At 36.4% G+C, this 12,228-nt stretch overlaps 1 protein-coding gene and 1 long non-coding RNA gene across 2 annotated transcripts in view; one reads left to right on the top strand and one right to left on the bottom strand.

Moving 5' to 3' along the window:
• Nucleotides 1-12,228, top strand: part of LOC126876821 (organic cation transporter protein-like) — a gene marked incomplete at its 5' end in the record, with an annotated part of 130,907 nt that overhangs the window by 71,604 nt on the left and 47,075 nt on the right. The gene's annotated exons all lie outside the window — the stretch shown is intronic.
• Nucleotides 750-1,995, bottom strand: LOC126876831 (uncharacterized). Its single transcript, XR_007694545.1, has 2 exons — nucleotides 1,259-1,995; nucleotides 750-999 (listed from the first exon to the last, which is right to left on the bottom strand). It is a non-coding gene; the product is annotated as an uncharacterized LOC126876831 (long non-coding RNA).

The raw sequence follows: 12,228 nt of genomic DNA, 5'->3' as shown, positions 1-12,228 counted from the left end.
AATGAACACAAAATATAATGAGCACAAGAATAATGAACGGTAATAACAATGATCACTATAATAATGAACGCAAGAATAATGAACGTAATACGAATGATCCGTAATAACAATGAACACAAAATATAATGAGCGTAATAAGAATGTTCACCAGAATAATAATGAGCGCTGCTCTATGTTGCTTCGCTTATTTATAATGCCATCCCCCACGGGGTGGTGGTCCACTGGGGGTACGCTTCCGTGGGAATCGGGATGTTGCAGTTTGGGTTTCTTGGAATCGTACGTGACAAAATGTAAATTCCGTATTTCGACTTAGTTTTTATCGGTCCTGTGCTTCTGCTGAGCTAGCGTCTAGGAGGTTTGAAGCATTCCATGCTGATCTAGTCTTTTCCGCGAGAAACTTCTATGTTTTGTACCGTGGGAATTACCCGTGTTTCTTCGGCGCGTGCAAGGGCCGGCGGCTGCAGCATCATTATCACCTCGATGTTTGCTCGGGCAACACGCGCAATTCCGCTGCTCTCCCACAACAAGGACCTCCTTCTTCGAGTTATTTTTCGTAAGTTTGGATATTCGCATATTATGGTTGTTTTTGCGATTTTAATGTTTTTTCCTTTTTTGTTGTTTCCCTAGGCTTCGGTGATCGTCGTTCGGACAATGTTTGCGGAGGCATTTCCATCAGAGGTTCCTTATTATTATTATTTTTTAGATGTATTTTGCTTTATGTACGATGTGTGTATATATATATATATATATATATATATATATATATATATATGTCGGAGCGGACATTAGAATTAGGGTTAGGGGCGTGAAACGAATCTTCGTTTGGGTTACACGTTGTCGTTATGCAATAGAGAAGACATTGACTAGTGCAAATACGATTATTATAGAGCCGGACAAGTAACCGTGGTAGTTAGGCACTCGAGAAACTAATGACAATGATCCTAGGTTCAATAACGAATCCGCGGTCGACGGGATGATAGATGAACGTACTCACAAAATCTAAGTCGGACGCGTAATATTCACTGATCGTAAAGAGTTACTCCTTTCATCAATGAGATCGCGAACGAGAATGCCTTTCCCGTCCCGATGATGCCACAGAGGAAAACTATAATGGGGTGTGTCTAAGGATACGAGATCATCGGATTCGTCGAGAAAAGCCTTCGTTCAGAAAGTAAGGGAAATTGACGTTGCTGCTAATTGGTCAATCTCCATATCGGTGGTTAGAAAAAGATGCTAGCCGCCCTCGAGGGAAAGTTACTAGTGGGAGACGCCGCTCGTTGAAAAATAAGTCTCCCCTATTTTCCCGTAGTTGGGACAAAGACTGTTTGTCTGTTTGAAGGACTTTAGTTGACTAAATCTTAAGATTTATAACGGGCCCTCGAGCTAGCCGAACATGTACTGCGGAGACGCATCGACATCTGGCAATCATCTTACTCGAAGAATAGGGTCTGCGTGTGGCGAGCCACGGGACAGAAACCGTTGGAATGTTTACTGTCGCGTGTCGCCACGAATATTTCTTTTAAGGAGAGCTATAGAATTACTCCATACCTTTGTTAGACAAAGCGTTCATCCCGTGACCGCGGCTACGTTCGGCGACTGACTGCCTCCTCGAGCCCAAGCTCATTATCACAACTCTCGAACAATTACAATCGGATTGAATAACTACAATTGTTCAATTACAGACTCCGGTGTTCTTTCATCTCCGACATATATATATGTATAAGATTTATAAAATGAATGCTCGGTAAAATGTCTGTGATAAATAATTCCAATTAAAATGGAAAAATTTTTAATTGCATTGCTTCGACTATACATATACATATACTTAATGTGACTTACTTTGCATGAGAAAAATTCTGTTTGTCAATTCGATATCGAGAGCTGATAATGCTAACATACGATGAAACGATAACAGAAGAATCCGAATATTCAGAACTTTTCACGATATATGTTAAATAATATTATGAAATAAATTAAATAATTACCCCGCATTGCTTCCAGCGTACGTGTTCACGATTCTCGGCGAAACCGAATATGGCAGCAGGAAATCAACCAATCACAATGTTTATTCGACCAATCGCGGGGAGACGTAGTCGCTAGGAGAGACGTCAACGGGAGTCGTAAATTCCCGTTACGATTATAACAATCGACACCACGACTTGATCGATCCCCTGATTTCCGGTGAGATAATAGGGGTGATTGAGTTTGTATAACACTGTGATTCACTGAATTATAAATTATATATTTCCAACACTTAGATTACACTGATGAGCATAGATAGAGAGATAATCACTTATCGCACGAAGATAAGATAGATATGTACGTTAGAGCAGGGCTCTTGTAATTGGATTCAATGTATTAGTGGACGTAGCACTATAAGATATTTAGGAGAGGAAATGTAGGCTCGACAATACCGAGACCGACTCTCGCGTTATGCTTAGACTGCACGATGGGCATTAGCGGTAGACTTAGTAGTTGACTTTTCCAACGATGTAGAAGAAGTGAAGTTGAGTGACGATGTTGTGTCGGAGGAAAGCTAAGGGTGGGTGTGTCTAGCGCACGGGACCATCGGATCTGTTGGTGACGATTTTAGTTAGAAGAGTGAGGGAAATAGTCTTCGTTTTTAATTGGTTAAACGAAGGGTCTTAACCGCCCTCGAGAGAAAGTGGTTAGTGGGAGGAAAGTTGCAGCATACGTGAGAAAAACTAACTTTCCCTTGTCACGCCGTGGTAGACAAGAGTCTTTAGAAATTCTTCGGAAACAGACGTTTGTTTGGTTTGAAGGGCCTCTACTAGGAAATTCCTGAGATTTATGGAAGATACTTAAGGCTATTGAGGGTACGCCGTACGGAAGAGCGGACATCTGGTGTCCGTCTGGCCCGCGGTGTGTGACCTGGGCCAGGCAGAGGGTCGCCTGGCGTAACACACAACTTCGAAAGAAAGTAAAGCGCGGGAAGAAATCGCGGCATCCAGCTTCCTGCGAATCTATTCTTGATCTCGATGTAAGCAGTAATCTTTCGATAATCGTTTTGCAAAATGGCGTGTCTTAAACGAAGTGTATAGTAAAATTCGTATTTGAGAGACGCATAAATAAACGATATCAGGCTATTTCCCGCGAGAAATTCACGTTCGGTTGCAACATAACATGTCACGTATGTATTTTCGTCGAAAACTGATTTCGAGGGACGTGTATATGTACGTATCAAGTTACTTGGCGAAAGTTCAACGACAGACTGTGACTTTAAAACAGTAAGTATGTAAGCCTATGTTTGTTGTCCGAGAATTGGAAGAATCTGTCATGTTTTGTTTACGTCGGCTGTAATGGAGTGGTGTTTTTGTCTTGTGGTAACTGAATATCTCAAACAACAAACTCGAGATTTCAATCGATCTTCGAAAAGAAGTCATACCCATTGGCCTTGGGTGAGTTGTGATTTCATTAACTTTTTAATTCATAATTGATAACATAAGGTTATTGTAAGACCGATGAAAATATGGATAGCAACCAATTGCAATTGAATATCTGGCCTGTCTTGCACTATTGAAATTTTGCAAGTCACTAAAGTTACCAGCATTAATATGTTCCCTTGTACAAGTTTGACGATAAAACAAATTAAATTTTACTAATTGCAAGTTATTTGATTATTCTATTTAACGAAAAATTATAAAATCATAAAATAGAATTCTATATAACCTGTAAATCGTAACTTGTCAATCTACTAGTACATATATTATAAATTGGTAAACTTTTGTGTGTGGGGGAGGGGGTGCTAGATGTAACACTGATGCGACATTTTGAAAAAATATTTAATTATAATCATGAAAGGCGTTATTGAAATATTGAATTTTTATTAATGTTCCTTGCAACTTCGAGTTTGCGTACTATATTTAAAATGTACATAAGATATAAAGTATATTGACAAGTAACAGTCACAAAATTGTTTCAAATGAGGATAATCATCCTAATATCAACTTATCAATTGTGATCTGATAAACAAGAATTCAAAATACAGTTAAACTGTGTTCTACATACAATAATCTTTTTCGGAGGAGATTTAAATATATGAACATATTGTGATATTTTGTCCATAATAACATGAATAATATAAAGTTTCGTATTACATATACTCTATTTTTTAATATATTCTGCATATCTCATTTTATGACAACTATATTCCCATTATAAGCTTCGCTCTAATTTCGCATCGTTTCACCTGAATATATCGTGAAATTTCATCCCGTCAAAATTTTGCGTCAATCTTTTTTATCTTAAAGAATTAAAGACAGTTGCAAAACGCCACGGTGTTTCGGGGTTTGTTTAAATTTCCGCCAAATGAAAAAGAAGTTTCGCGAAAAATGGTAGTTACTAACGGCACGTCTGGTTACAATTTTCGTTTACAATACTTTTGGCGAGTAAATATGACGTACTGGGTCGATACTAAGTAGTCGGTTGTCCCTGAAATTTGAACTGTTGAGAACGAGGTAATAACAGGGTGACTGGTTTGTTGCTGTGTAACGTATACACGTTTCTGAATAGTTTTCTACTTTAAATGAAATTAACTGCTACCCGACGGAGTTTCGACGTAGCGATAAACACGTCACTGAAAAAAGCGACGAATGGGAATGGAAAATACGTAAAGATTTTTTTGACAAAATAAAGAATCATTTTGTCAGATTTCAAGAAGAGTTTGGGTAAATTCAATTTATGCTCTTTGCTACTTGACTTATGTTTATAACACTAAAAGTTATCTTTACAAGCAGCGAAGTGATTTAGTTTCATCCGTAGTTCGGTTGCTTCCAATTTTTTCATTTTCACATTGCGTATTACAATATTGATGTTAAAATATTATTATAGAAAAACATGTTAGCAACTTAATTTTCTATTTGTTCTTTTCTCTGTTTTCCTTATTCTGTTTTTGGATTTGTGGTAGATGATTTAAATAATGACGTGACGAGTTGATACTTGATATTGTCAAATATATTTAAAATTATTCCAAATACAGAATTAATCGCACGGGAGACAAAGATTTTGTAACGAATCCTAGCGGCTGCCATTTGTCGTTCACGCGCTGTTGCCGATACCGGATGCGCTAATGTCACGTAAAATAACAAAATAAAAAAAGAAATTTGAAGTGAAAAATAAAAAAAAGAAACTTTATTTTTTTTCTAACAACAATTCACTTTACAATCCACTTCCAAACTCTAGGCGTGACTTTCCAAGACTGAAGCTCTTATGATTTGACTTTCGATCGAATCCGATTACTTTCTTTTGTCATCCCTCAACATCCCCACCATGCATTTGCATTTGCTAGGCGTCCGCGACCGTTGCCACGTGCTCTTTTTTCTAGAACCTTCGGCGGAAGGACCGTTGGGATGTTGATGGTTCATTAGACACTTCAGCGATATTGCCGCCGATTGTCGCCGAGTGCCGCCACATCTTTATCTCCATCGTCAGTCCATCGGATTTGAAGTATGCCGGTCGTGACACTAACATTGTGGCGTCAGAGACGACGCGTTTTGACTCGCGAAAGGCGTTTTCGGTTTGCTTCGACCACTCGATTCGCCGCGAACAGCTCGTACGTATCTTTGTTCGCGGATCCGCGTAGTTTGTTGCACGGGTATACGTTTATATTGACACCGGTGTTCACGAGGAAAGAGATCCTTGGTGCCCTGTCCGTCACGAAAATGCGACGGGATACTAAAGCCATCGCCACATGCCGCGTTTACGGACGGCTGGTCTCGTTTCACTGGGTCCAGTTTCAAGGGGCCCGGCACTTCCTTGCGCGGTCTCGAAAGGTCTCGTGGTAATAGCAGAGACCAGACATCTGCGGTCTGTCCTTCGAACTTGATATCAATCTTGCCTTCCGTATGTAGAATAACGATGTGAGGTGGATAGTGGGTGAAGAAAGAAATACTCTTGATGTTCAACAAAAAAGTTAATTAAATTATTAACAATCAACAGTCAACAATTTATGATCAACAATTAACGACTAACGATTAACTGTCAACAACAATTAACGATTAACGATGAACGATCAAAAACAATTAATGATTAACGATGAACAACAATTAACGATTAACGATTAACTATCAAGAGTCAATAATTACGTATCTCTAATTGCGTTTGCTTCGCTATGACGCTTATCACATAACCTATAAAAAAAAAAAAATTATTGTACACTATAAAGCAAGAGGTTAAATCTTTAATCTGTTAAGAATTAAATTTTTTATTGTAACTGCGAAAATTATAAAAGTACCAAGCGAAGCAAGTACGGAATATATGCGGAATATGAATCGCTCAACGAACCAAAGAGCGGCTCAGTGACAAAATTAGTAAAGTAAAGACCACAAATATTACAACATTATATTCTACCACAAAATAATTCTCTATACAAAAAAGGTACACAACGAATCGATTTTTCACAACGATAAGAGTCAACAGAACCAATTAAGACCAGGCGAGACTCTCATAAGACAACGATATCAGAGGGATCAAATCAGCGACTTCAATCTATGTTACAGAGTATAGTTATCAAGAAAAATTGCTCTTTTCATGAAAAGTATGGTAATGATACTTTTATAATACATTGTATATCTGGCAGTCGGATGTGCCCGTGGCCATCGGAAATGTAAAGACGACGCTTTTAGAAAGTGATAGCGCCATCGCGTTTTAAAAACGCGTTAGAAGAAGGACGGTTTCGCTATCCAAGGCGAATCGAAAAGTGTGCGTGTTGCGAGAATCAGAGTTGATCGAGACGTCGAAGCATAGAGTCTTTAGAATTGAGTTGCGAGTGTTGTCGAGTGTTAGAGTTGCTAGTGAGAGAGAGAGAGAGAGAGAGAGAGAGAGTTACCAAATAGTTGTCAAGTTATTTGTTGTAAATACGAGCGTTGCATTTAGTTTTCCTGTTAATCAAACATCGTTTCTCTGTCTAACTAATGTCTGTATTTTCAATCCATTATTAATAAATTATAATTAATCGGACAAAATTACACCTTTAATATATTCCGATATTACAATAACTTACTTTTTTCTACGTCAATGGACACGAAAGACGTTGAGTGAGGAATTAGAACAAGTGTGGATCGTTGGAAACCACTATGCTGCGGTCTACCATTCGTTTTACCCTATATATACCACGGAACAAAGGATAATTTTCACCGGTTTCATCAAGAGCACATTTTCTAAGCTTTATTATTTATTATTACACCCATTATATTATATTATTACGATATTATCTAATTAATTGTTGTTTATTTATTTTGATGCTTATATTAACTGTTATTTGAAACATACTTTCAACAACATAATAAATACAGAGTAAAGGTTAATGAAATTTTAAACAGCTTTTTCTAAAAGAACATGTTATATCCGTGTAAGGACTATAACATTTCTGTTTCCTCGTCATGAGAACTTTATGACGCAATAAAAACTGTTGTCCTTGAAAATTATACTCCAGATCAATTTTGTGATCCATTTTTTCTAACAGATCACCATCTCCCACGGCTATAACAAGTAAGTTTTTAACACTCTATACACATAGAAAACACGTATTGATTACGATTCTGCTGATTAAAACACGGAACGTCAATATATTTATTCACTATGCCAACACAGATAACATTTACCACTGACGAATATAATATATATTTGAAAGGATGGAAATTTTATTTAACCGACTATATGACCATACTCGGTCAAGTATCAACAGCGACTATCTATCAAAAAGATTAAAAATTTTAGCCATGTGATTTGGTCCCTTAAAGCGGGGATTTTAGAAGTAATATTTTTATACTAAAAGAATTCATGAAAAAGTTGTATTATCATAGAACTAATGATAAAATGCCACCAAAACCTTTAAATTTGTAATATTCGAAAGAAACTTGAAATCTCGTTTATTTACTCGGCAACAAAATCTGATTTACCTTCAGGGAATACCTATACAATTTTTGCGTAACTCTCTCTTTTAAACAAAACATCAAAGCGTGTTGTTCCTAGCTTCAAAGGGCTTAACTCAATTTTTTGATCAATTTTTTCTCGTTCCATACGGTCGTTTCAAAGCTTATAATACCATTTACACCTTTGCCTTGTATTCCATCCATAGTTCCCATGCAATTTTATTATTATCGTTCCGAAGAACCTTCGCACTTCTGCTTCGCTCGTGATATGTATTCACATTTGTTTTGCCATTTTGTTTCGCCTTTCGGGAACGATATGTTTGGAAATGATATGATATTGAAAACAAATAGGCCATTAAACGAGAATGGATGGATTCAAACGGAATTAAGTGATCTCAATTCCACAGCTTTGGCGGCTGAACGTGTTTTCCTTTCGAACGGTTTGCTCGCGTCAAATGGTGCAAATTTCAACAAGTACCCACGTGTTTACTATTAAATTCATTTATTTCTTTTTTATTTATTTATTTATTATCTTTTTGGCTCGGTTACCTTCGACGCATTTTGCGTATTTCTTGAGCAATTTTTAAGGTATTATTTCCTATATTATTGAAGAAAGTAATGATTTTTAGATTACCAATAAAAGGTGGATTTAAATGTTATACAAATTGGCATACATTGGCAATTGGCATAATTTAAGGAAATTGGCATACTGAGATGACAAATTACTGACATTCCTTTAGTATGTTATGGAAAATTTGTAAAGGTTTAAAAATTGTTGGAACACTTTGCATGGAATATGTATTCTATATAGAATACGAATTCTTTCTCTTTCCTAATTATCGTTTACGTGATAAAATAAGGCGTTTCAATTTGAATTCATTAAATGTTGTCTTAAATATTCAATTTGAAAATTCTTTGGAGAAAATCGAAGAAGATTTAGAACTACTTTTTAATCGATAAACGCTTCAAGAATTGAGAACCACTGACCTAGGGGAACTTGATTAATCGAGGGATACGAATAGTTCCATGATATTGCAGAAGCCATTTACTGCGTTCCCCTAATATGATTACATCGATAAAAGAGAGGTCACTACTTCTTCGCCATATTTCATACGTAAAAATAAAAATCTTATATCAAAGCAAAAAAAGGAGTCACTTTTTTTTTTTTTTTTTGGACCAGATCGCCATGTCATTAAATCGAGCACAATAATTAAATTAGAAAATTGAGACACCGATTAACACGAAACAGCCACCGTCAACCGAATCTTATGGACGTCTTACAGATTAGAGCGTTTCATTTACTTGAAGCAAAACGAGGATTAACTCGTAGCAACTGAGCAGTAGCTCAGTGCCGAACATTTATCTTCGTTCTCGCCAGTACGGGGAGTGCAAAAAGGCGATTTGCGAAGTCAAATTTGTGCATCAATTTGAGCGGCTTTTTCAACAAATCGAAATTCGAAATGTTGTTAAATACGACTTATTCGGAGACAATGAGGCGAAGATGATTATAAGATTCCATGAAAATATTATGTTAGATGAAAGCTGTTGGTGCCTATTAGTATGGTTCTTCTGTAGTATACACACGTATAATAGAATAATAATAATTTACTACGAGTAAAAGAAACATTTATACGTATCCATAGGGCTTTCGATTTATGAAAATTGAAAAGAAGATATATTCCATTTGGTCGTCGATTTTATTTAAATTCGTTAGTATTCGTTCCAGTTACGTCATTAATAAAACATTTTTATTGATAAGCTACCTAAGAAAAAGACCTTTTTGTCACCCCAAATTGCTTCAAAAGAAAATCCCTTGTCAAACAAACCATGTTCCTTGTACGAAAATCTAAAAAGGATTTTCCAAAAAGATGTATTCAGTAAACCGTGGCTTGTGACTGGTGAGCTTGAAAAGAGTTGTTGAAAGTTAATATTCGACCAAGCTCTTGTGACATCAATCACATCTCAACCTACATCAGTGATAATACATCGACACCCGACCTTCGGACACTTTTGGACACATCACCACCTTATCATCATAGCATACACCAAGGCTGTGACGCACCTCAGTCCACATCAGAGATAGAATATGGGCCCCCGACCTTCGGACACTTTTCTACATCATAACCTACACCTAGCTCCTCAACATCCTAAAACCAAAACGTATATAAACCGAGACTTCACCCAGCTTGGACAGTTCTTGTTCCTCTTCCAGTTGCTGTACTCATACAACCCCTATTCTCCGGTTCGGTGTTATTTTGTGTTTATAATAAAGTTTTATAAAGGAAAATAAGTAGTTGGGTTACGACACAGCCTTCTTACTACCACCCAAGTACCAACTTTACGTGACATTTTGGCGATCCGTGCCAGGATCCATCAACTTCAAGAAAACGAAATTACGCATTTCGGCATACGTACATCATTGAAGATTGAGGGATCAGCGGACCTCTGCAGATCAGCTCACTTTGCGTGAAAACGACTTCTACGGAAAGCGGACTACGGTCATCACCAAAATTGAAACTGGTCACGAAAAGAAGAATATTCAGGTAAAGAACTGGATTCTTTTAAATATTATCGTACTCGTCGCAATAGCTTCGCTAGTACAGACTCCAACAACAGTACAATAACCACTATGAGCAAAAAATCAGAAGACACATCTTCTGTTAGCCCTATGGCTACTGGTGTGGATCCAAGTATTCGGGCCATACTAGACGCTATGCAGAAGCAGAACGAAATCAAGTTAAGAAAACTGTTAAAGGAGACTATTAAAGCAGCGACTAGTCGGAGTTATCAGGGTAGTTTAGTTTCTAATAATTTGAACAAAAGCTTGGAGAAAACAGACGTTACTGTGGGAAATGAAGAAATGGTTTTGAAAGAATTTTCAAAAGAATTGCAGTCTAATGTAGAAAATTCTTATGAAAAGAAAGTATCAATTGACACCGCTTCACAGGATTATATTTTCATTAAAACAGACTTAATGTTTGATGTCAATAGCTCAACAGAATACCAGAAAGAGTCTGTGAAACGAAGGAAAGAAGATATTGCAGTATTGTATAATGATTTGTCACCATCTTCGTCACAAGATACTCAAAATTTACAAGAATGGTTTGACAAAAAAGTAAAAGTTTAGGAGAAGCAGAAAAAGATCATAATAAGAAGGATAATATTTCAATGAGAAATATTTTGGACGGCGATACAAATAAAGAAAACCAAATTGAAACGAAGGAATTAGAAGCAGTTAGTAAATCAACTGCTGAAAATGATACAAAATCAATAGACAACGTTGAACAAAATATATCATTAGAATCCATACAAACAGCAAAAGATAATGCTTACAATAATGAACATTTGCTTATAGAAGAAGACCAAATGATGACAGCGAAAAATGCGTGTGACACTACAGAATCAAAAACTTCAGCAGATCTTATGTCGAGAAATTTAGATGCTAATACACAAGAGAAGTCTTTAGAGAATAAAGATGACAAGAATCCATCTCCATCTATGTTAGATAGTAGTAAACGGAGCAGTCGTTATAATGTTGCTGCAAAGCCTGCTACTTCGCCAAAATTTGAAGAAATTGTTTATAATCAAACCAGACAATCAAACACAAATAAAATTTTGCGAAGCGCTTTAAAGACGAAATTAATCGAAGACAAGTCTGAAATAATTAATAAACAAAAGGCATCGGAAAATGTAGAAAATAAATTTGCCAAAGAAGAAAAAAGAGGTGTTAAACAAAAATCAATTTCAGATAGTGAAAACGAAACAACTGATAAGTTCGTCAACGAAGGGAAGATCTTTTAACGAACACAGCTAGTGATAGCGATAGGTATAAATCTGTAGAAAATGATAATGCAGTAACGGGTGTAATAGCAACTGATGAAGCGAAACATAGAGGCAGACCTAGGAGATCGGATAAAGTCAAAGTTAAAGAAGATGAAAATACAAGGAAGATCCTACAAAATGAGAAGGGTGGATTAGAAGAACAAAGAAAACTCGAAGAAGATACAAAAGAAGAAACTGCAGAGACAGAAGTCAATTCAAAAGGTATATTAAATAATAAGTGCGATTTACTTGATACCGAAAGAGCTATTGAAATTAATGATACGGTTCAAGATATTAAATTTACTGAAGGTAGAAGCCGCACTCAAAATGATATGGAAGATGTAGTAGAAGATTCACAAGAATTATCTAATAAAAGTAAGTTATCAGAAATAAGGATTGCACTTAACAAAATTGAATATACAAAAACTATTTTACGGAATAAAAAGAATTCATTAGAAAGAGAAAGAGGAGTAAGGAAAAAGAAGAAAATGTACAGACAGAAATTATTTCAAAA

The sequence above is a fragment of the Bombus huntii genome, unplaced genomic scaffold, assembly GCF_024542735.1.
Source record: "Bombus huntii isolate Logan2020A unplaced genomic scaffold, iyBomHunt1.1 ctg00000097.1, whole genome shotgun sequence".
Classification (NCBI taxonomy): Eukaryota; Metazoa; Arthropoda; class Insecta; order Hymenoptera; family Apidae; genus Bombus; species Bombus huntii.
This window is presented reverse-complemented; position numbering and strand designations above follow the sequence as displayed.